Source organism: Meriones unguiculatus, chromosome X, assembly GCF_030254825.1.
Source record: "Meriones unguiculatus strain TT.TT164.6M chromosome X, Bangor_MerUng_6.1, whole genome shotgun sequence".
Lineage (NCBI taxonomy): Eukaryota > Metazoa > Chordata > Mammalia > Rodentia > Muridae > Meriones > Meriones unguiculatus.
The window spans coordinates 17,885,842-17,911,505 of record NC_083369.1 but is presented as its reverse complement, the minus strand read 5'-3'; the positions used below and the strand labels follow the sequence as shown (position 1 = coordinate 17,911,505).

The 25,664-nt window shown below is 41.6% G+C and overlaps 1 pseudogene; it reads right to left on the bottom strand.

Annotated features, from left to right (window-relative positions):
* Nucleotides 1-7,804: 7,804 nt before the first annotated feature.
* Nucleotides 7,805-8,386, bottom strand: LOC110543968 (high mobility group protein B1-like; annotated as a pseudogene).
* Nucleotides 8,387-25,664: the final 17,278 nt, after the last annotated feature.

The following is a 25,664-nucleotide window of genomic DNA, read 5'->3' as shown; positions in this document are numbered from 1 at the left end:
TGTAATAGGCATTGAAATATGCATTGTAGAAAAGGCAGGAGACACACACCTTTGTGTTAACAGCATAAACACTCTCTAAGGAGAGATCTGGGAAGACAGAAGCCTTTCTTGAAGTAGAAGGGGCAAAAATCTCACTTGGCCTTAACTTTTAGTATGATTATACATTATGGAAAAGAGGCTTAACCAATTTTTAAGTTTGCATTTACCAACGTTAAAACACTTTCTTGGAGCGTCAAACTTTCTTAAACTTCTCAAGCTTTCTTAAACCCTCCATTCATAACTAGCATTAACCAACCTTAAAATACTTTCTTAGACCCTCAAAAATGTTTAACTTACGTTTACCAACCTTAGGCCTTTGTATCTAGTTATTTACCATGAGACATATGTGAAACTGCTATGAACATTATTGTTCTTTAGTTAAAGAGATGGTAAAAGGTTACATCTGAGGCCTGCTTTTTGAGTCTGATAACAAACTAGACTGTCTAAACCTGAGAATAGCAACGCTAAGTGAGGCTTAAAGCCTGGTCTCCTGCATATGAGGAGAACTGAGAAGGCATCTGAAGTCTCCCAACACAGAAGATGGCAGTATGTCTGTGGGGCCTGACTGTAAGGCCAAAACAGACCTGCAATGTTACCCTGAGCTGGGTGAGGGTGGTGGAAGTCACTGAATGTAGGAGCCATTTGTCCTCCACCAGGCCAAGGAGCTCAAAGACTGGAAGTGTCTGTGGCTCTTGTGCTGGTTGAGGTTCCATGGTTGGGCACAGAGTACAAGCCTGCATGGGAGCATTTTGATTTCCAGAGGCCAGCCAGCCAGCAGGCAGCCATGGCTTCTTGAGGCAGCTTCCTGACCATCATCACCTTTGGCTGCATTTGAAACAGTAACTTGGGAGAGTTGACTTTTGGCTATACCCTGGTGGGATGGGGCATTGCAGTCCTCTTGTTTTGTTTTTGGGAAACAGCCAAGTTCTGGAGCATAGCTTTTGCTGTAGATGAGCCTGTCTGGAAGGCTCCTCTCATTAATTTTGCCAACTCCTGTATGGCCAACTCCTGTGACTCATGGTCCATTCTCAGCTGTTAATTAAAGATGGCAGTGAAACCATGTTTGCATCTGTACGACTACACATATTTTTGGACATATTAGAGGACTTGATCATCTATGAGATGACTGACTATTAACTTGCATTCATTAACCATCAAATATTGGGACTTTAAGTTGTGTCCCTGTTAAGTTGGGGCATTAAAAGTCATAAACATAGCCCACCAAATTAAGAGCATAACAGTTTCCTGTATGATTTAGTATATTAAAAGTCCATAGCTTATAAAAGTCTAGATTAATAATGTTATCATAGTTAGAAAATAAGATCAAGCCTATTTTAAACTTAATAGTGAAGATATAGCAAAATGACCAAGTTTTAACAGAAATAAATAAATAAATTACTCTAAAATTAATAGACCTTAATTTAGAGTATTGGTAGAAACTTGTACATAGTAACCCCTGAGTATGAGATTTAGAGTAAACAATATAGTAGAACAGTATAAAGCAATTTAAAAACTACATTTGAATTTATTTATTTTAACATTTTTTAATTTTTAAAAATTCTTTATTAATTTCACTTTATTCAGTTTGTATTCCCCCTGTGGTTCCCTCCCTCCTCCCGTCCTAATCCCTCCCTTCCTCCACCCTCTGTCTGCATGCCCCTCCCCAAGTCCACTGATAAGGGAGGACTTCTTTTCATTCTTCCTGATCTTAATCTATTAGGTCTCATTATCAGTGGCTGCATTGTCTTCTTCTGTGGCCTAGTAAGACTGCTCCCCCTCAGGGGGAGGTGATCAAAGAGCAGGCCAATCTGTTCATGTCAGAGGCAGTCCCTGATCCTATAACTATGGTACCCACTTGGACACTGAACTACCATGGGCTACATTTGTGCAGGGGTCCTAGGTTATCTCTATGCATGATCCTTGGTTGGAGTATCAGTCTTAGGAAAGACCCCTGTGCTCAGATTTTTTGGTTCTGTTGCTCTCCTTGTGGAGTTCCTGTCCTCTCCAGATATTACTGTTTCCCACTTCTTTCCTAAGATTCCCTACACTCTGCCCAAAGGTTGGCCATAAGTCTCAGCACCTGCTTTGATAGTCTGCAGGGCAGAGCCTTTTAGAGGTCCTCTGTGTCAGGCTCCTTACTTGTTCCCTCTTTTCTCCTTCTTCTGATGTCCATCCTCTTTGCCTTTCTAGATAGGGATTGAGCATTTTAGCAAGAGTCTTCCCTCTTGATTAGTTTCTTTAGATGTACAAATTTTAGTAGGTTTATCCTATATTATATGTCTATATGAGTGAGTATATACCATTTGAGTCTTTCTGCTTCTGGGATAGCTCACTCAGTATGATCTTTTCCAGTTCCCACCATTTACCTGAAAATTTCTTGATATCCTTGTTTTTAATTGCTGAGTAGTATTTCATTGTGTAGATGTACCAAAAGATCCATATTTATCACCCTGTATAAAACTAAAGTCCAAGTGGACCAAAGATCTCAATATAAAACCAGACACACTAAACCACCTAGAAGAAAAAGTGGGCACAGGAGACAACTTCCTGAACAGAACACCAACAACACAGGCTCTAAGAGCAGCAGTCAATAAATGGGACCTCATGAAACTGAAAAGCTTCTGTAAAGCAAAGGACACTGTCATCAAAACAAAACGAATGCCTACAGATTGGGAAAGAATCTTCACCAACCCTATATCTGACAGAGGACTGATATCCAATATATATAAAGAACTCAAGAAGTTAAACAACAACAAATCATGTAATCTAATTAAATAATGGGGAACAGAGCTAAACAAAGAATTCTTTATAGAAGAATATCGAATGGCAGAGAAACACTTAAAGAAATGTTCAACTTCATTAGTCATCAGGGAAATGCAAATCAAAACAACCCTGAGATTTCACCTCACACCCATCTAAATGGCTAAGATCAAAAACTCAAGAGACAACACATGCTGCAGAGGTTGTGGAGAAAGGAGAACCCTCCTCCACTACTGGTAGGAATGTAAACTAGTACAACCACTCTGGAAATCAATCTGGCGCTTTCTCAGACAACTAGGAATAGCGCTTCCTCAAGATCCAGCCATACCACTCCTAGGCATATATTCAAAGGAAGCTCAAGTACACAAGGGCATTAGTGCAACCATGTTTTGTAGCAGCTTTATTTGTAGTAGCCAGAACCTGGAAACAACCCAGATGTCCCTCAACAGAGGAATGGATATAGCTCAGAAAGACACACATGGTATATGTTCATTTATATAGACCTATAAGATAGGATAAATATACTGAAATCTATACACTTAAAGAAGATAAACAAGAAAGAGGACTCGGGGTAAGATGACCAATCCTCACTTAGAAAGACAAATGGGATGGACATTGGATGCAGGAGAAAACAAGTAAAGGACAGGAGCCTGCCACAGAGGGCCTCTGAAAGACTCTACCTAGCAGTGTATCAAAGCAGATATTAAGACTCATAACCAAACCTTTGGCAGAGTGCAGGGAATCATACGAAAGAAGGGGAAGTTAGTAAGACCTGGAGAATACAGGAGCGCTACAAGGACCAAATATATCAGGGCACAGGGGTCTTTCATGAGATTGTTTCTCCAACCAAGGACCATGTATGGATATAACCTAGAACCCCTGCTTGGATATAGCCCATGGTAGCTCAGTGTCCAAATGGATTCTCTAATAAGGGGAACAGGGACTATTTCTGACATGAACACAATGGTGAGCTCTTTGAGCCCCCCCCCCCCAAGGGAGGAGCAGCCTTGCTAGGCCACAGAAGAGGACACTGCAGCCAGTCCTGAAGAGATTTGATTAAGCTGGGGTCAGAAGGAAGGGGAGGAGGTCTTCCCCTATTAGTGGACTTGGAAAGGGGCAGGGAGGAGATGAGGGAGAGAGGGTGGGATTGGGAGGGAATGAGTGAGGGGGGCTACAGCTGGGATACAAAGTAAATAACCTGTGATTAATATAAAAAATAAATTAATTAAAAAAATAAAATAAAACTAACGTGGTGGTTTGCCATGTGCAGTGAGGGCCCCCTGCATAGTGAGACCAGGGTGGCATTACCCGGGGCCTTGCTGATGGCATGGCGGTCCCTGTGTGACAGCAGTTCTAAACTTTCCATGGATGGCATGGCTGGGTGGGTGTTGGCACATTTCAAAACCCCTGCTCCACACCTAAGAGAGGTGGGAAATTTAAAACCCTAATTCTTAGGGCCCCAGGCAGTGGCAAAATTTAAAGCCCTTTGAGAGCAGTTTTAAAACCCTCTATGCTGTGAGGATAGGTTCCGAGGCCCGGCTTACCTAATAGTGAAGTCCAGCACAAGCAAGCTGAAAGACCAGAGGAGATGATGGGGTAGGAGAGAAAAAGTTCTCAGCTGGAAAGATGCCTGTGGCAGCGGCAGGGGCAGGCAGACAAGTTAAGTGATCATGAAAACAGCTGGAGATAAAGGTGCCAGAGAAAGAGTTGCTATGGGAGGGCATATGAAGAGGGGTTCTAGCATGTCTCAACATTGATAGAAAGGCCCTTCACAGGTTTCAGCACCAATGTTAGTATTTAGATAAAAATGCCATGCACACAAAAAAAGACAGAGAGAGAGAGAGAGACAGAGACAGAGACAGAGACAGAGAGACAGAGAGAGAGAGAGATGGTTGGGGCACCCTGACAGAGAGAAGAGAGAGAAGCAAGAGAAGGTAAGAGCAAAAGAGCAAGAGAGAGGGGGGAGTGGCCAACAGGTCACTGTGTAGCTGGCCCAGATGATATCATAGGATGTAGGTAATAACATAGGACACTGTCAGGACCCTGAAGGTCCCTAAGGGAAGGCCTGTTGAATTGTCTGCACAACATAGCAGTGAGGGAACCAGCCATAGGTAATTCGGGAGAGAGTGGGGATTGAGAAATTACAGGTTAAGAGAAAGAGACAAAAAAATTAGCATAGTTTTGAGAGGGCTATCAGTCAGTACTGAAAGTGCCAAGTTTATTTCCAATTCCTTTTTAAAGACAAAGCAAGAGCAGTTCACATTGGTCCAAGGACACAGTTCATGAAGCAGGTAAGTTTGTTTTCAAAGACCACATTCCTGTATGGCAGACATGGTTCAAGGTCTCACAGACAAGTTAAAGAAACTTGGCAAAAGCTCCTGCTTACTTCTCTCTCAAGGTAAAGGCTAAAGCATATTTTTTCACTGAATAATCTATACAAAACCAAGCTTGCCAAGCAAGTAGCTATCCACAGCTTGAGAAAAACCTTTTGCTTTCCACAGGAACGTACCACTACCAAAAGAGAAATGTAAATGCGAACCCAACAAACCTTTCGGTTAGTAATGGTTTCTTGCTGAAAATAATACTTGTGCAATGGTGGCTTCTGGGAGTAACCGACCAATATCTGATTTGACTTAAGGCCCATTCCAGGAGATGGAACCCATACCCACAACTGCTTGGGTGACCAAGAAACAGAGACTAGCTAGCCCAGAGAGTTAGGTTAAAACCAAGTACTACTGTTCTAAGAAAGTAGCTGTAAAATGACAAGGATATTCTGCTATACTTTCAGATCAGTGCCTTGGTCATCCACCATCAGAGAAGCTTCCTCCTGCAGAAGATGAGAACAATTGCAGTGACCCTTGGAACACTCATCCCTAAAAAGGATATCTTAATCAACACTTTTCCCTCAGGGCTTAGGGAGGCTTGCAGAAGAGAAGACAGAAAAAGTGAAAGAGCCAGAGGGGGTAGAGGACATAAAAGGACAAGGCGCTCTAAATTGATATAATCAAAGGACATTTGACCTCACAGAGACTGAGGGAGCTTTCAAGGGCCCTCCTGGATCAGTACCAGCTCTTCTACTTCTATATCATGGCTTTCACTTCAGTGTTTTTATGGCATTCCTGAGTGTGCAAATGAGTTGGTCTCTGTTTCTTGTGCCTTCTCTTGGGCTCTTTTCCTTCTGTTGGTTTTGTTTAATTTTGATGTGTTAGTTTTTGCTTTATCTTATTATATTTTGCTTTATCATTATCTATTTGAAGCCCTTTGTTTTCTAAGGAGAGACAGAAAGGGAGTAAATCTGGATGGAACAAGAGATGAGGAGGATCTGGGATGAATAGAGGAAAGGGAAACAGTAATCAGGATATATTACAAGAGAAAAAATATTTTCAATAAAAGAGAAAATAGAAAATGAATGGTAATTCACATTAATGTCAAAGTACTTGCTAAAACAAACTTATGTATCAAATCCCACACTCGAGTAGGATTTGCTGAAGGAAGCAAAGCATTCGTCTGACTCTAATCTGGGCAGTGTGGTGCCAGGTGGTGGCAGAGACAGGTGGATCTCTGAGGTTCAAAACCAGCTTCGTCTAAAGTGCTAGTTTCAGGACAGTCAGAGCTACACAGAGAAACCCTGTCTTGAAAAACACAAAACACCAAAACCAAAAGGTAAAAAAATCAGTAAAAAAATAAAATAAAGGAAATACAGATAAATGGGGTTGCTGGGGAGATGGCCCAGGGCATGCTTTGTACTTGCAGTAGATCTGGGTGTGGTTCCCAGCACTCACATGTTATTTTACAAGCATATATAACTCCAGATCCAGGGAATCAGATGCCCCTTCTAACCTTCTTGGGCACCAGACAGGCACATGATATGCAAAATACAAAAGGGGGGGTAATAACACCCTGAAAGCTGAAAGTGGATATCTAGTGGGGGAAGGGTACCAGAGAGTGCAGGGATGAGTTATCAGACTGAGAGAAGAAGATCAACACAACAAATTGTATATGAAAATATAATAATGGAACTTTGCATACTAATTAAAATCAAACAAAGATTTTTCTTTGTACTAATTTTTAAATGATTCATCCTGGTACAGTTGGCTAGTGTAATAGTTTTATGATTTTTCTCTTCTTTGTGTGTTGGGGTGAGTGTACACCCGTGCATGAGTACCAGAGGTCAAGGTCAGGCATCCTTCTTTGGGTGCCCTATCTCTTGACATTGAAGATAAGCCTGGAGCTCTCTGATTAGTCTCCAGGATCAGGGGAGGATTGGGGAGCTGATCAATGAGCTCCAGGGATCCACTAGTCTCCAGTCCCCAGAGTTGAGATCACAAAACATATCATCTTGCTTGGATTTTAAGTTGATTCTGAGGATCGAACTCAGAGCCTCATGTTTCTGCGGCAAGCACATTAGGAACTGAGCCTTCTCCCCAGCCTCTGTCCTTTACTCTTCTGATATTAATTGTACTACAAAGAAAATAGACAACCCTTTTGTTCTTGCAAGTGGCCATTTTCTTCTTTGTTCTTTCTAATCTTTTTGCTTAAGTAAAAAAATTGTATTTACTTAAAAGCATTCAGAATGTCAACAAAACAGCTCCTATTTTTTGTAATTATAAAGTGATAGCCAGTTAACAAAACATTTATCTTCAGATAAGCCTCTCTACAGATAACTGAAGAAAAACAAAGCAAAATCCCAAACTACTGTCTCCGTATATAACTAATTTGTGCTGTGCATCAACAACCTGCTTTAAATTTCCATGCCAATTTGCAACCCCAGACAGTGCCAGGCATCGTGATTAGCCATTGAATCTACCATCAGGACAGGGCTATCCAAAGAAACATTCAGTAGACATGGGTTAACTAGGCAAGAAAAACCAAAAAACAAAAAAAACACTGTATAGTTTAAAAACACATCTTACACAGCCTTGCATTTCATTTTTTCTTTCAAAGGAGTGAGTGTGTACAGGGGATAAATGCTTTATAGACAAGAAAAAATTTTGCTAGAACCAACTTATTCACCCTCCTCTTGCTCCTCTTCTGCCTCTTCATATTGTTCTCATCTTCCTCTTCCCCATCCTCTTCCTCCTTCTCTTCCTTCCTTTTCTTGCTCTTTTCAGCCATGGCCACCCGCTGGGTTTTCCTTTAGCTCTGCAGGCAGCAGTATCCTTTGGTACTTCTCCTTCACCTTGGCAGCCTTCTCTTTGTAGGGCTTCTTGTCATCCACAGCAGTGCTGTTCCATGTCTTTCTTTGTTTTTTTGCAACATGACCAGTAGGTAAGCCAGGTGCTCTCTTTTGATTTGCGGGTGATACTAGGAACAGAACAAGAAGGCCCAAGGAGCCCTCCTGGCTGCACTGGTTTTTTTTCGGGGTGGGGTGAGGTGGATGTAGGATTTCATGTCAGCATTTGCCATGTCTTCAAATTTCCCTGTCTCTTTAACAGGTCTGGTCTTTGATCTTTCTGAGCTCTTCTTGGAGAACTCTGAGAATCTGACAGAAGCAAACTGACCTTCTTGTGTTCTTCCTGGCAAGTTTGCACAAAGAATGCATATGAAGACATTGCTGTCTCAGCTTCTTAGGACCTCCTTTGCCCATGTTTAGTTGATTTTCCTCCATGAGGCACATAGTTAGCCAGTGCCAGTCCAGCCAAGTGCTGTCTTGGAAAAAGTAATGATAAGAAAAGACTTCTCAGAGTTATGGATGGTTTTGTCTGGGGCCATCGTGAATGACCTTACTAGAATCCCTAAGAATTTCCTCTTTTAAGCAATAATATGTCCCTGAAAATATGCTCATATTCTGTTCCCCAATCCTACAACTAGACCTCAATCTCCCTTCAGAGGTCTGTTGTGTTGTATTTTCATAAATATTCTATGCTCTTCTCCACCCAAATCATAAACCTCTATAATTCTTGGCAGATAACATCCTGCTCTCTGAATAGGGTGACAAAATGGCTCTTGATAATATCAGCTGGAGAATTGCAGCAAATGTCATAGCTTTTGCTTCAGAAACACTCCAAATATGAATATGTATGTACTATGATCCTGAGACATAACAGCAACAGTATAGCAAGGCATATAGGACAAAATCTGCGCAGTCAAGACCTTGCTGCTCTTTCTCAGAGGGCAGAATCACAATTTTTCGCTGGTGTTTACTTTTGAACCCTGGGCAGCAGCTTCTGATATGGCTACCTACTTTTATTCTCTAGGCTGCCAATCTCTTTCGGAACATTGCTGCACCAGCACAGACCAATTTTAACCAGAGTTGCTTCTGCTTGGTAACTTGAGACAAGCATATACTACCAAGCTTCAGATCTTCATTCCTTTCAGATTTTGGCTAAACGTAGGACTATCTGGTCATTTTCCTCTAGGCTTATCTCTATGTCACCCATTCTTGAATGCAATGTGCCCTTTAATTTCATGCTTTAAAAGATCTTTCTGTGCTGGAGCCCACCAGCAGAGTCAAACTGTTCTTGAGTTGGGAGTGAGGATTGAAATTAATAAACTAACACACAACACATGGGACCTTTCTGAGAGGCTCTAGTAGAGTCTAGACACCTTGCTTTATTTCAGACTGCTTTTAAGCCAGAGTAAAAGCAGCTCAGCACAGTGAGTTAAATTCACAAGGAGGTAAAACAAGAGTTGTGATTTTGACAAGCTATCCCACCTGCTGTCACAAACAAAATGAGATGGACTTGGAAATTCTTCCCTGACTCCAGTTAAGGCCTGGTAAAATCAGTCTTTCCACTGAGATTTAAATATCATAGCAGCTGGTAGAATAGAGGATCCCAACAGGTCTCCCTTTTTTATTTTTATTTTTTTAATTGACTATAACGTAAAAGTTATGGAGCAGAAGATTGTGCCTGTCTTAGGCCATCTCTCTAATAAGATATATCTGTCATTGGTACATGAATTCCATCATTCATGCCCTGTCTTGGGTTGAATATATCGCAGAGAAACATTACCCATCTCTGACTACCAACCTCTGCTAGGGTAGACACTGGGGTTTAATCTTATGGAGATCAGATCAGCTTTAACATTCTAAAAGGCCTTCAGGAAGGTTGTAATTGTCACCGATAGGAGCGCATCTTCTATCACAAACCAAGTCCAAAACAACACTCCATAAAAGTGACTTAACAAATGACTCCTTGTGTAAATACCAAGTCTGAGAAACATTCACAGGTAAAAGGCTGTCAAACAATCAGAACCATTTGAAAGCTTACAAATACAGTTTGTTAGTTTACACTGATGGCAAGAAACATTAAAGTTTGAATCTTATTAACATTTCCAAACAACAAAGCAAAAGGAGAATTTACATAGGCAGTTACAGGGCCACCCAAGAGTTTTTGAAACAAGCTTGTTTTGGTCTGCTGAAAACCAGAATCAAACCAAAGTTTCATAGTCAGTCCTCTTTTTCATTCTTTCTGATATTGTTGAGAATTGTCCTCATTAACAGAACAATTAAGTACAGTCCATTGTATAAGAGGTTTCTCTGCATGACATCTTCTCCCAGGAGCAGAGTGAAACAGAGGTGGGTCAGGAGCTTAAGTCCAATGCAGCTTTCCGTTCACTGGCAGGACAGGATTCACGATTGTCTGCAATGGGAACAACTCCTGCAAATCGCACCAGCCTTTCTGGGATCCACCTGGCTCCTTCTGCGTCCTGTGAAAAAACACAAACTCACCCTCTTCCCCATATTAATACAGGGTCGGGGCCTTGCCATATTCCAGTAATCGGATCTTTCTATTTTACTTGGGCATAATTATCTTTGGTATTAAGATGCCAGAATCGATCAGCTGCAAAACGACCTTGTATATCCATATTCGAAAAATTAAAAATAAAGAGAGCATGATTAATATTTGGGGATATGACTCACCCTTTTTTATTTTTTGCAATTGGTTTTTAAGAGATCCATAGGCAGGCTCCATAAATTTTTAGCCTTAAGGATTATATGGCATACCTGTTTTATTATTTTTAAAATGTTGAAAAGCTCGACTAATATTTGTAGTACCATTATTAGTCTTTATAATGGAAGAAATACCAATTGTAGCAAAACATTTTAGTTTTTTAAATTTGGGGATATGAGTAACATTCATTTGTTGTTTGGAATGGTTTTTAACCCTAGGTTTCAAGTAAGTTAACTTTGTTATAGATTTTAAACGTAGCAAATGACCAATAATCTATAATTAAGACATATTGAACATGGTAAACATATACCTTTAAATCAGACAGACAAAACAGCTTACAATTTGTTGAATCTATTTTTTTATGACCATTGAAGCTTTGTAGCAGAATTCACCATTAGCTTTCTTACTGAGAAGCTGCCTCTTTAATAGTTTTTCCTTGTAGAATGGCAGCCATAGCTATTCCTTGCGTATAAGACGGCCCGATGTCAGAACATAACCTAATACAATCAGAAATATGTCCATTCTTCTTAAAGGGTCTCAAAGCTGCTTGGCAAGCACTGTTAGCATTCTCATAAGCCAATTGTTTTACTAGTAATAATCCAGACTTTTCATTGCTTATAAGTCTGTTTGCTGCTTGTATTAATCTTGCCACAAAATCTTGAAAAAAACTCATCAGGTCCCTGACAGATCTTAGACAATTCCTCCACCTGTCTACCTGCTTGTGGAAGTTTATTCCAGGCCCTCTGGGCAGCAGTATTTACTTGAGCATAAACGGCCACATCAAAATCCAATTGTTCTCCTATTTCCCTGCAGATTCCTTCTCCAGCAAGCATGTCATAAGTTATAGGAATTCCATGAGCTCGATTGTTCAGTTGTAACTTGACAGTGTTCTGCAAATTCCGACTTCCATAAAAAATGATCTCCTCCTGATAAGCATGCTCTTGTTAACTGTTTCAGTCCCCTGGGCAGAGGTCCTCCGTAGACAAAGACTCCAACAGAGCTTGAGTAAAAGGCTCTGTAGGACCATATTGAGAGCATGCAGATTTTAATTCTTTTAATTGTTTAAAAGGTATAGGAGCATGGACTCTCGCCATATTACCCTGTCCATCAGGTTGCTCTAGAACTGGAAAACCGTAAAACTCAGTTATATCTTCTCCATTCTGCCTAGCTTCTTGTAAAGAAGCTTGCAAAGGGGATACAGTTACTTGTACAGTGGACAAAGGAAAAGGTCCTCTTGTCTTTTGGGCCATTGCACCTGTAGCAGTCCCAGGAGGAGGGTACAAGCCTGCAACCAATGACTCCAATGAGTTGGAGTGGGGGATTGAGCCTCATTTTCCCTAGTAGTTAATTCTCCAATTTTTCTGTTTATTTCCTCCAAGCCACATTCCAGCTTTTTAATTTCTTTTTGCCCAGGCTTACGCTTTTTAACATGCATAGCCTGAATCAGAGGGTATCTCTCAAAATAATACTGATCTGGTTCTTCCTCCAACTCTGCAACCTCATCAGGATCTAAGACATCTTCAAAATCTTCTTCTGACAAGAAATTACTGTCACTAGGAGGGAAATACAACTCCTCTGGAGAAGCTTATGGTTTAATATCATTTTCTCTTGAAACCTGCCATCTTTCTAACCTCCTTCTCTCTGAGCCTGAAAGTTTAGCTTTCTCAGTTTCCTGCCGCATATACAGACTATCTTTAATTAAGTTCCATACAAAAAACACTAGGCTAATGCCTTGTCCCATTTTTATTCTCAGATATACTCACCGCGGCCTTTTTACTTAATGATGCGAGTTCGCCAACATCTGTGGTGTCCTTCACTGATTCCCCAGTATCTCAAGTCCCATGTCCAGGCGCCAATCTGCCAGAGCCTGCCAGCAGAGTCAAACGGTTCTTGAGTCAGGAGTGAGGATTGAAATTAATAAACTAACACACAACACATGAGACCTTTCCGAGAGTCTCTAGCAGAGTCTAGACACTTTGCTTTATTTCAGACTGCTTTCAAGCTAGAGTAAAAACAGCTCAGCACAATGGGTTAATTTCACAAGTTGGTGAAAGAAGAGGTGTGATTTTGACAAGCTATCCCACCTGCTGTCACAAACAAAAGGAGATAGACTTGGAAATTCTTCCCTGACTCCAGTGAAGGCCTGGTAAAATCAGTCTTTCCGCTGAGATTTAAATATCAAAGCAGCAGGTAGAACAGTGGCTCCCAACATTTCTGATATACTCTGCTATTTTCCTAGTGTTTGCTCTAGCTCCTTGTCTTATTGAAGCAAATAGAGATAGTTAGATGTCATTTTTCATTTTTGTTAAGTTCACCTAGAGACATCATTCTTCTACAGCATTTTCCAGTAAATAATCCTCTTGTGCACCAAACCTTGTCCTGTGGAGAACTGAGGGAGCAGAGAAATCGTTACCTTAACTTTTTTTTTATCTATCATAATACTGCAGCTAAGAGCTAATGCTACAGTAATACCTCTGGGTCCAGATCTGCTATCTCCACTAATTGTGGGACATTGGCCATTAAATTAATCTTGGTAAATTTGTGTCCATATTATAAGGATAATAAACATGTCTTTCTGTTGAGAGAATTAGCCTTAAATGAAGTAACATAAAACATGCCTCCTTTCGGTGCTACCAGCTAGGAAACCTCCACAGGCACATTGCCGCTATGGTTGTGGTTGCTTTCTGCCGTACCCTCCACCCACTGCTCCTCTCAGGAACACGACTTAGGCCAGGTAGCATGAGTCTCATTAGAACAGAACCAAGGAGCTGTACAGCGAGAACAAAAGACCTAAGTCAGAATGTGGCTAGTGACCAGACCTTCTGAGCTAGAAAAACCATGTCCTCATTTCTCTCTGCTTGAGCGCCACCACGTGGCTTAAAGAGGCATGCGTGCCTGCACCAGGAGGGGAGGAAGAAAACTGGGTTGTTTTGTTTTCTTGCTGCCTTGTGGTTTTTTTTTTTTTTTTTTTTTTTTTACTTTTACGCCATGGCTGTTTTGTTCAGAAAGCCTTTTCCTGTGCCAATGAGTACAAGACCATTCCTCACTTTCTCTTCTATCAGGTTCACTGTGTCTGGCCTTATGTTGAGGTCCTTGATCCAGAAAATCCATGGGTGCCAGGATGACCAACAAGGGAGGAAGAAGAAAAAGAAAAAGTCTGAGGGCAGAATATTGGATGATAGAAGTCAGGACTACCTTCAAAGTGAAATGCCACCTTAAGAGGTATACACCCACCCCGGGTCCCCTGGGAAACGATGCAATGCACAACAGTGCTACGTGTAACTCAGGCCACCAAACAGAGCAGGAAGACCTGAATTGCTTTTCTTCCCTTTGTATTCCCCTTATATTCTCCTTCTTTTTCTTTCTTCTCCTATCCCCTCCTTTCCCTCTCATTTATAGCTTTCCTTCTTTCCTTCCTTCCTTCCTTCCTTCCTTCCTTCCTTCCTTCCTTCCTTCCTTCCTTCCACAGTTAGTCCTCCATCAGGCACTCACCTCTGGTGCCAGGAGCATTCCTGTCTTAGGGTTTCTATTGCTTATTGCTGTGAAGAAACATCGGGAACACGACAACTCATTATTATTATCATTACTACTACTGCTACAATTTAATTCACCATTTATCCCGGTTGTAGCTTTGTAACTCATCTCTTCCGGGTCCCACCCTCCCTTCCTCTCTCCCCTACCCCCACCCCTCTCCCCTAGTCCACTGATAAGGGAAGTCTTTTCTCTACTATCTGACCCTAGCCTATCAAATCTTATGAGGACTGCCTGGATCCTCTTCCTCTGTGGGCTGGCTAGGTTGCCCTGCCAGAGGGAAGTGATCAAAGAGCAGGTAACCAAGTTTATGTCAGGCACTGCCGCTGCTCCCCTTATTCTGGAATGCACATGGAACCTGAGATGCCTATAGGCTATATGTGAGCAGGGTCTAGGTCCTCTCCATGCATAGTCCTTGCTTAATGAATCAGTCTCTGCAAGGCCCCCCTGAGCCCAGATTTTTTGGCTTTGTTGGTCTCTTTGTGGAGCTCCTGTCCCCTCTGGGTCTTTCTACCTACCCCTTCTTCCATTTGACTCCCAGAGCTTTGTCCAGCATTTGGCTATGTGTCTCAATATCTGCTTCCATTCGTCACTGGTGGAGTCTTTCAGAGGACCTTTGTGGTAGGCTCCCATCTTGTTCCCTCTCTTCTACCGCTTCTGGTGTCTATCCTGTTTGGCATGGCAACTCTTATAAAAAAAGAAGACATTTAACTGGGCCTGGCTTACACTTTCAGAGGTTTGGTTTACTATCATCATGGAGGGAAGCATGGCAACATTCAGGCAAACATGGTGCTGGAGAAGGAGCTATGAGTTCGACATCTTGATCCGCAGCCAGCAGAAGGAGGATGTGTGCTACACTTGGTGTAGTTTGAGCATGGAGATCTCAGAGTTGACCCCCACAGTGACATACATCCTTCAACAAAGCCACACCTACTACAACAAGGCCACACTCTTAACAGTGTCACTCCCTGTGAGCCATTTCCTTTTCAAACCACCACAATGCCTGTATGTGAAACAAGGGCAATTGCTTCCCATGGGAAAACAGAGCAACACCTGAGTAGGAAGGCACCAGAAAGAACTTAAGTATTTGAATCAAGTTGGGTTTGCTTAGGATGGAATATTGATAAAGAGAAGGGAAATCCTATGATTAAGTATCACAGTAAATTTTAAACATTTATTCAATCTTTATGTGTATTATACGTATGTGTTCTGCCTGCATGTACATATTTCTATCACTTGAAACCCTGGTACCAATGGGAGCCAGAGGAGAGTGTCAGATCCTCTGGAACTGGAGTTACAAACAGTTGTGAGCTCCCATGTGAGTACTAGAGATGAAATCTGGGTCTTCACAAAAGTATCAAATGTCTTTGACTGCTGATCCCCCTGTCCAGCCCTTCATGGTTACTTTTACGTAGCAGGAAGAAAGAAGAACTACAGGCTAAAACTGTTGGTGAGAAACAAACAAACAAACAAACAAAACAGTAGTCACTAATACTGGTTAAGAGAAAGGGATGTTTGTAATACTGGGGTTTACAACATTGTTATGACATTGTTTCACATGAGCATTCTCTGTGATTTTTTTGTTTCAGCAGGAAAATATCATGTCTTAACAATGGCTCTACAGGTCAGACCAGTTTCCAAGGCTGCTTTCTTCTTTCCTTGGCTTCTGTTGGGAATATAAGGTTAGAATACAGGATAATAATTCTTGATAGCCATGTAAATACATGTCCTAAGTATAACCTGCAGAGTCCGTATACTGTTACTTGACTCAAGGGCTATATAAAGTGTCCATTAGACTCTGGACATTCTACTTTCTCTTACCCTTGGGTAAAAGCCAAACATTACGGAAGTTTAAAATTGTGCAGCAGCAATTTTACAGAGGTTCCTGTTTAGACAAAAAAGCCTAAATACAGAAATATTCAGTTACACAAACACAGTAGAGTGTGGAAGATGTATGCTTTACAGAACTGTAGACCCTGACAATTACATAATGCCCCAAGAATAGCCAATGTTTATTAACACCCACAAGGATAGAAATAAAGAAGTAACTACCTCCTATATTGAATAAAGTCAACTCTCTTACAAAAAGGATAAAACAAACAAACAAAAACAAAGCAAAACAAAAAACCCTCCATGTGAAGACTTATTTATTCTTATTTTAAGGTGTATCTGAAATTAAAATTTGGTGTCATGTTGAATCACCTGTAGAAAGACCATATCCAATTCAAGTTTTCTCTAGTGAGATCATACAAATTAGGGGTAGGTTTACCTGGTAACACTGTCATGAGAAGACAATGCAGTTCCAGATGATATGTCCCCACGGGATCAATACTGTACCAGGATGGCACCTGTGTAACTTGGTACGCATGGAATTTGGTGGAAGGCCAATTATCACTAGTTGAGGAGATCTGGTGGTGGTTGGTGGTGGTAGCGGGTGCAAACAGTGGGTTCTGGATGGGGAAAAGTGAAGAGATTAGTTTTCAGAACATAAACACAAGGCTGGAGAAGTCTGTGTAGTTTTTTTCCATTGCTACCTGAGCAATAGAAGTCTAATGGCCACTACCTGGAGAGTCGAAAGAGCTGACCTGGTGTTTGTCTCTTCGTCACAGCCATCTATTTCATCTTATGGACAAATGCCATTCAGGACACTACCTAAGCATAGCTGTTAGAAGGCTGGAAAAACATTTGACAGGGAAGAACACAATTCTGGTTTCAAAACCAAGTAAATCCTAAGGAACCTTCATCCTAGGAAACCAAAATTGGAGCAATGTTGAAGAGATTCAAGGGCACTGCACTTGACTTCTGCATGAATGTCCCCAAGTCAGATGCAGCACCAGCATGCAGAGACCTGAGGGGTCTCAGATGTGCACCCTGTTATTAAGGACAACACAATGAGAGCTTCCACTGACTCTTGGGAAACTCCCTTTGTGGGAATCGCTTTTACACAACCTCAGCAGAAGGCCATGTGTAGTTTTGAACAAATTTGCAACAAAGGGAACTGTGGGAAGCTGGGGCAACGCAGTGAGAGACTCTTTTGGCTTTTTAGCTTTTACAATCGGAAGAGCTATGAGCATTTGTGTGGAAGTGACGATAAAGTGCATGCCTTCATTTCTCTTAGGTAAATATCTAGGAGGAGAATGACTGAGTTCTCATTTGTGGACAATTTTTAAAATACAGCCTAAGGTTCTCTAGGGTTGAATCATTTAAGTCCTGTAAGGCAGCTCCTAGTTATGCTCTTCCTGGAATGTTATTGTTGTTTTAACTGACATTGACAGAATATGCATCTTGTCATATGTATCTTTCTTCTTTGGTAACATGTCTTTTTTTTTTTTTTTTTTTTTTTTTTTTTAATGGATTCCCGGCTTTCTTATGTTTGAGCCATAAGCATTCTTGGCATTTTCTAAGTGCAATTCCTTTATCAAGTATATGCATTGAAAATGTTTTCTCCTCATACTCCTTACTTTTCATTGTCTAAACAAGGTCTCTAAAAGGCGTTTTTAATTTTAGCAAAGTATAAGTTTTGATTTTTAAATAAGATATTTCCTCTGGCTTTCTGGAGCCACTCTTTATCAGGTTGAAAGAAGTACCTTAGTTGCAGAGTGGGTGTTCACTCTCTTATGTGTATGAGCGTCATTCCTGACTGTATGTTGGTGTATCCCTTGTATGCATTGCCTGTGGGGCCCGAAGGAAGGTGTTGGCTCCCTGGGACTGGAGTTACAGAAGGTTGTAAACAATCATGGTGGTGCTGAAACTGGAACCTGTGTCCTACGGATGAGCAGCCAGTGCTCTTAAGCACTGAGCTACTACTGCTCCACCAATATTGAGTGTTTTTCTGCATACATACATGCTGAGTTTTTAAAATTACTGTTTTGGGACGTCATTTTCTCTTTTCCTCCTCCCGAACCCTCCCATATATTCCTCTTTGCTTTCTTTCAAGTTCATGGCCTCTTTTTAATTAACTGTTGTTACATGCATTTGTGTGTGGCTCTACAGATATGTTCCTAAACCTAACCTGCTTGGTCTATACACTGTTACCTGTATGTGAATTTTGCCAGATGCACACACTGCATCATCTGACCGTCACTGTGATTTTCTTCCATATTTGCGCATTAGATGTATGTTGTTGACTGATTCATATCACACTCATGAGTGAACCTACAATTCAAGAGCAAGGAATGGAGGGGGATGAGGAGGATGGACAACTGGTACTTACACACAGTCGCTTAGGAGGAATCATCTTTTACCTCTCACCTATACGCTAGTGTGAATGCAACTTATTATCCCTTCCAAAAAAACAAACTGGAAGAGTAAAGTTTATACATTCCCACAGCAAAAACGTTAAGATTTTAAGGAGACAGAAATGTTAGTTTTTCTGAGATTTGATCATCCTGAAATATATACACGGGACAAATTATTACATCGTATTCCATGAGAATTTGCAGTCATTGCACATTTATTTCAAAAGGTGTAAAAACTGGAAAGGAAATGAAGCTTGTTGTAGTACTGAAGCATACAGGTCTAGTACAGTAAAACAGTAAAAAAGAGAACAAGAAAGGCTTCGTACCAGGGGACGAAGGAGAGGAGAATGCAGGTAATAGACCTGAGATATGGAAGAAGACAGAAAGATAGTTATTTTTCTAGTCCTAGTTTTGTCATGGTGCCTTAGTTAGGGTTTCTGTTGCTGCGATAAAATACCATGATCATAAGCAACCTGGAGAGAAAATGGTTTATTTCATTTCCATTTGCATATCTCAGTCCATCATCAAAGGACATTCGGGCAAGAATTCAAACAGGGTATGAAATTGGAGCCAAGAGCTTATGCAGAGGCCATGGAGGAGTGCTGCTTACTGGATTACTCCTTATGGCTTGCTCAGCCTGTTTCCATACAGCACCCAAGACCGTGAGCCCAGGGATGGTACCACCCACTAGGAGCTGGGGACTCCTACATCAAACATCAGTGAAGAGAAATGTGCCACAGGCCAGACCAATGGGGACATCTCCTCAGTTGAGGCTCCCTCTTCAAAAAGGACTCTAGCTTGTATCAAATTCACATGAAATCGGCCAACACACATCAGTATTTTTTGCATAAGTGGATGAAATATATTTGCTACTGAAAGTGTAAGATTTACTGTGATGGTTCCCAGCTTTCCTTTCAGATGCTAATTCTGATTGTAAGTTCATTAAGTTGTGTAGACTTTGGGATTAGTTAATTTTGGTGTGTATTTTTAATTGCAAGTATTTTTATGCTAAAATTTCATTTACAAAAATGGAAATTGGTGGAATCCATTATTGTCTCAATTCAAAATTGGAATCTTGATGAAATATTCTATTCAGTCAGTGAATTGTAAGGGTCTGATACTCCTTTTCAGCACTATCTTTGGAAGACAGTTGTCATATTCTAAAATCGATCAGGTTGTATTTCCTGTGATCTCCTGTTTAATGAACTGGGGACTGTCCTGTCTGACCTCTTGCAATGATCTTTCCAGAACACTATATGCCCCAGGCAAGTACCCAATTTTCCCTCCTACATTCAGGTTTTATAGGTTTGTGAGAAGATCACTGTGTCATTTAATGTTGGGTCCATTTTAGCTTTTATTTAGAAGAACACAGACAAGAGTTGCGCAAAACTCCAATATTTCCAAGAAATTTGTTTCTTTGACAAACACCTGGAATGAATGACTTCTTAAGCCTTAGGCAAGCCTGCTAAGTTGCAGAGAGAAAGCACCTACTGTAGTGGAAGTTTTGTTTTCTTTAAAAGCTCAGTTATGTTATGTAAATATGTTTTTTGTTTTGTTTCGTTTTAATCCCAAGCATGAGATATGGGGCTGCCTTAGTTTATCTATAGCTGAAAATTGCCTCCTGTGGCTTGAAGAGGGACCTGGTCTTTGCCAGATGCAGTTAATGGAATTCTGAGGACTTAAAGAGGGTATAAATAAGAGAGCTAGAGAGAGCCAAAAACTCTAAGAAGATGGCTTTTGCTCCTCGTGCAGTTGCTGATTTATCCTTCTGCTGTGTTTGCTGTTGCTGGTTTGCTGGACTGCTAGATATCCTGACAACTGGAATTGGTATTGCCTAAAAGTACCCAACGGCCCTAACCAAGTTTAAGTAGCCAAAGAGAACTCTATCCCCTCTCCCTACTAACGTTCCTTCTATCCTACCTAGACTTGGAGTGTTGGAAGGTATTCATATAAGGGATAGAGAATGGAGGTAGAGGCATAAGAAACTAAGCAAATGGATGTTTTTTTTAAACTTTGTTTCATAGGACCAGTCCTCAAAGTTCAGAGCATTTCTACGATTATAAAGGAGGAACTGCCAGGACAGTTCTATTTGTTGGCCAGCCATGAGGCCATCCGGGACACTAACTCTTGCTGATCTCAAACAAAAATAAGCCCTTTCAACTAAAGAGTTTCTGAAAAGGAACACATAAAGGCTCTTGGATCCAGATCATCATGTATCTCTAACAAATCCTTTGGCACTAGAATGAATATTCTGTACTGAGGCTGTTCCAGCCTCTTTAATGCCAGGAAAAGCTGTTTCAGAACTATAGTGAATCAATAATTGCACAGTTCTAAGATCTACAAGTTCTATTTTCTGAGAGAAACATGGGGACATTAATTCCAAAACAGTCTTCCAACATACAGCTATTGAGCTTCCCCAGACTTTAGGAAATGAACAGGACTGTGGTAGTCCACCTTCCGCCCAGGATCACACGACCTTTGTAACCTTGGTGGTCCATTGGTTCCTCCATAATGCCCACCACTTTCTGGCCTTAATTTTTAAAGATCCTTCAAATTACATGTATATCTATGGATGCATCCAAACTCAAACAGGGGTTACCTTTTGCTCCATGAGTGATTAAAGGCCCTGTAAGTAAGAGTATAAAGCAATGCCTGTCATGGATTAAACATGATGCCCACTTCCACCCTTTGTAAGTGTCTCGTATTGAGAGTTTGGTCCCAAGTTGGTGTTGCTCTATGAAGAGAATCTGAAAACTTGGGAGAAGTCTACTGAAGAAACTAGGTTACTAGGATAGGTCATTGGAATGACATTGTCCACGGCTCCCTTTCTCTTATATTGTCACTACTTCCTGCCTGCCATGAGGTGTTGTTCCTTTACCTCATAATTCTGCTGTCATTGTGTCGTGCTTTACCATGGACTCAGAAACACAGAGCTGTCCATAGTCAAAGGAAAACTTCTGAAACTGTGAAACAAAGCACACACTTCCTCTGATAAGATGCTTCTGTAAGATACTTGTTAACTACAACACAAAAGTAACATACCACTCCAATGTACCATCACCACCCCAATTCTGTGGGGGTGGGTAGCAGGTGTTTCACAATGACCATAGGGCCCTGAAAGCAGCTATTGATAACATGTGGTGTCCTGGAACCAAAAACTAAGCTACAATAAACATAAAAGACCCTGCTAAATATTGAGAAGGCCAAATGAACCTCAGTGGAATTACTTACATTTGCAAAATTTAAACCTCCAGTTGATACATTTTGGGGTTCCATGTCATGGAGTCTCTTGAGTGCTCCACCATGCTAGAATTCTGCTACTGCAGCTTGTATTCTGTCTCAGTCCTAGCTAATCTACAAGGGAGTGTCCCCTGTATGTAATGCACATGGTATACACTGGGAATACCTGACCATAGGTGGACAGGGAAACACCTGGGAGAAAACTCCTTCCTCTGATATGTTTTTTTTTCTAGAAAGTAGGTGCCACTATTCTCAAACTGTCACCAGAAATGATGGGTTTAAAGGTTAACTGATGTCAAGCCCTTGCTGCCAGGGAATAGTGATCTTTGTACATATACCAATGTCTAAAAACAATGTCTAACAAGTCTAATACAATGTCTAATAAGTCTCAGGGAAAAGCAGAAAAGGCACCAAAGTGGCCTTGATGTCAATATTTTATAATAGCATGCTTGGGGCTACTTATTCACCACCCACAGTCCTATATCTGGGCTGCCACTAGGAGACCTAGAACATAGAGGGCTGCTATTGGCTATAGGTAGACACCCAAGCACACAGGGCACTCTCTAAAATCTCTTCAGTATTCCTATGGAGCTTTCCCGCCTGCACCAGCCTGGTTGTGCCCATTGGCTTATGGCTTGTATCTAGGGCCTGGGTTTCCTGACTAATTGCTAGCCCACCTACACCATATTATGCTCACAGTATCTCTGTCTATAGTGTACAGCTATTCCTTTAAGGCAGGGCACTGTAGGCTTAGATTTTTTTTTTCTGAACCTACTTTCCTTAGGGCTCTTAAGCACCTTTACCTCCCTTCCAACCCCCTGACACATTAGGAAAAAGGGCTGTAGACCTCTTTTATCTACTTCCTGTGGATAAAGGTTGAAGAGCCTTTAGGGGATTACCAGACTCAGTCCTCAGGATACCTGCAGTGCAGGCCAAAAGCCAACACCGAGCAGCAACACAAAGTCAGCGAAAGCCACAAGACTCAGTTGGATTGCCCCGAGAAGCTCTCTGGGACTTTTCTCTCTGCAAAGTCAACTGTCGTCAAAGCATGAAGATCAGCGCAATGATGTCAACCCCAAAAGCAATATCTCACTGTGTGTGAGCCTCTATATATGTCCCCTCCTCAGACTCTACCCATGGATGTTCTCAGCTGGCCAAGTCATGCCCCTCGCATGTGAGAGCTCACAGCAAAACATCACATGCCCTCTCAAAGGCCAGCCTGGGAAAAACATCACTTGCCTGGCTTGCAGGAAAACATCACACAGCCAAACTCAGTCTTCAAAGAGACCAGAAACTTTCAATTCAGGGCACATTGTATGACCAGGCTGAACAAGAAATAATGTGGTCCAGCATCTGTAGTCCTCCTCTGACTCATCTTCATATTAGTTTAGAGTTGATTAACTTTCTGCCCTTGACCACCTCCTGGATCTGGCCTAAGAGTTGGACTGGCCTTCAAAGCCTATTGGTACAGCCAGCCAACCCTTATATCCCAAAGGATGACTATGGCTCAGACAACACCCTTATTGACAACCTTGGTTACAACCGTCTTTGTCCCTGTTGGTCCACATCACCCAGCGGTACACTACATATACTTTACGTGGAATAAACACCACCTTGGGAAGGTTAATCCCAATAACATTAGGGCTAAAGTTTGTCCCTTGAACCTCCCCTGGAGAGGCTGCCATATAGGCCTAGGTGTGATAATCCACACGTATCCATTACTGAAGCAACATCTCCTAATGTCAGACTTGCCATCTGCTGTCTGGATGATGCCACCCTCCTTGCCATGAGTATGCTTCAGGCACCGCTTAAATGAACATGCTGATTGCTTTCTCATGCTTACATACTGCAACTGGATACTCCCCTTCCCACATATGAAAGGAATCTGAGCAACAGAATATTGGAACAAGAACTGACCCTTATCCCTCCCACCCTCCACACCTGTCCCAACAACCCCTGCCTGATATTCCACCTCACTAAACTCTCTCTTAGCAACTTCACCCACAGTCTGCTAACCCAGCCTTTCCTCCTCCATTTTCCAAGATTCCAGTTGTCTGCAAGAAATAGATATTTCCTTCAGCACTATTCAAAAACCTCACAAAGTTTTCCTGTCTCAAACGTTTGTAAGACCCTCCTTGTACTCTCCCCTCCTTCAAGGATTCGTATGTTGAATATGCCTGGGTGGGCAGTTTGTATATCCACATTAATTAGCCTAGTGCAAGATCTGATATCTGATTGTCTTGACTTTGATACACATCTCCTAAGGACAGGGAGGCACAGACCAGGCAGCTGGCTAGAATGTCACATCTTCAGTGGGGGTGTGCTACATTCATCCTGGGCTACCAGTCAGAAATAGAGAAGAATTATGCGTATGCATGATGTTGACGAATATTAAAATCATCATGCTGAGAAAAGAAAAAAGAAAACCAGACAAACATCTCATGGTTCAGTAAGTAAACAGGTACAGAATGGGCCAAACTGATCTAAGCTGATCCAAAAAGAAAGGTAGCTGTGCCTGGGGAAAGCCGTGGGTACTGATTAGAGAGAAACACAGGGAACGTTCTGGGAGTGATTGATGTTATCCCTATTCTGATCTGTGCTTTAGCTACAAGGTCCAGTGCATTTTGCAGTCATCAGCAATCTCTAGACTTACCACCTGGCTTTGTGCCCTTTAGAGTATGCAACTGACACTTCAGTTTGAATACCACAGTACAAAACTACCTTCCCAGCTTTTATTTTGATTTCCTATTCCCACTGAGATCCTCCATCCCATGTTGTTTAGGTTTCTTTCCCGTCTTTTTCCTATTTTTACGGTGTCAGTTGAACCTGTGGCTTTGAACACAGCAACCCTAGGTTCTTACAATCCAATCGAAGAGTCTCTTTAAATTGCTGAGTTTAGCAGACTTAGAATTCTTTTTACAATGGTTATTTTAAGGGAAGGCTCATTCATGCTGTGTCTTTGGACACCACCTTGGTTAACAGTCCTAGATGTTTGGAGCTTCCCTGAAGTGGAAGTGGAGAACTCATCAATTGAAGATTTCCTTGTAGATGGGGGCACACTGTACATGAACCTGTCATTGTGGAAGAGAAAAATTAGACGGGAAACGTGCATTAATATAAAAGATGTAAGGAAATACTATTTGACACCAGGTGTAGTGTGTACAGGCCTGCAACCCAGTGTCAAGGAGTGCGTTTATGCCTTGATCATTTACTGTGCATCTGGCATTTAGCCACAGTGTAGATGCTGAAATCATTCTTCACATGAACATTTCTAACATTTCCATTTTACTAGTTCTTACAGATAATGTGGCAACAGTAATTCCCCTTCATATTTCTGGTGGGTGGGACGGTTTCTCAGGGATTATGGCTCAAGACTGCGCAAACACAATACAGGGCATCTAGTTAACTTTGCTTTTCACCTAAATCAGAATCATTCAGGATTTTGAAGTTGCTTTTCTACAAGTCTGCCTCTCCACACAGGAAAAGTGCACAGCAAAACTTCCTTGCTGGGGCCCTGAAATCGAGTCAGCCTGGACACCCTGTATTTCATCTGGAAACTAGAGCTGGGATGCGCATCTACAGGCAAACACCCTTGGCCAAAAGTGCTTGAACGCTAAAAATGTCAGTAAATATTGGGAACCCACTTGTAGTCTTTTACGACACTTGATGGCCATCCAATTGTCCTGGCCAATATGTTGGGTCGCATCTCTCTGTGTTTCCACCAGCATTTTTTACTGGGTTTGACTGCTTGTGAAAATAATTAATACCCCTTTGAATTCCTGACTCAGGAGAGAATGTCAACATGTTTCCTCATCCCTTCTTAAAGTCTTAAGTTTTCTAGCGCAGGCCAACAGGATCACTACATGGCAATTGTGTAGTGTTGGGTTTATGGTTGGTGTCTCAGCCACTACACAGAGAGGGGCAGAGAGCAAGACCGAGCTGTGACTCCATCTCCCTTCCA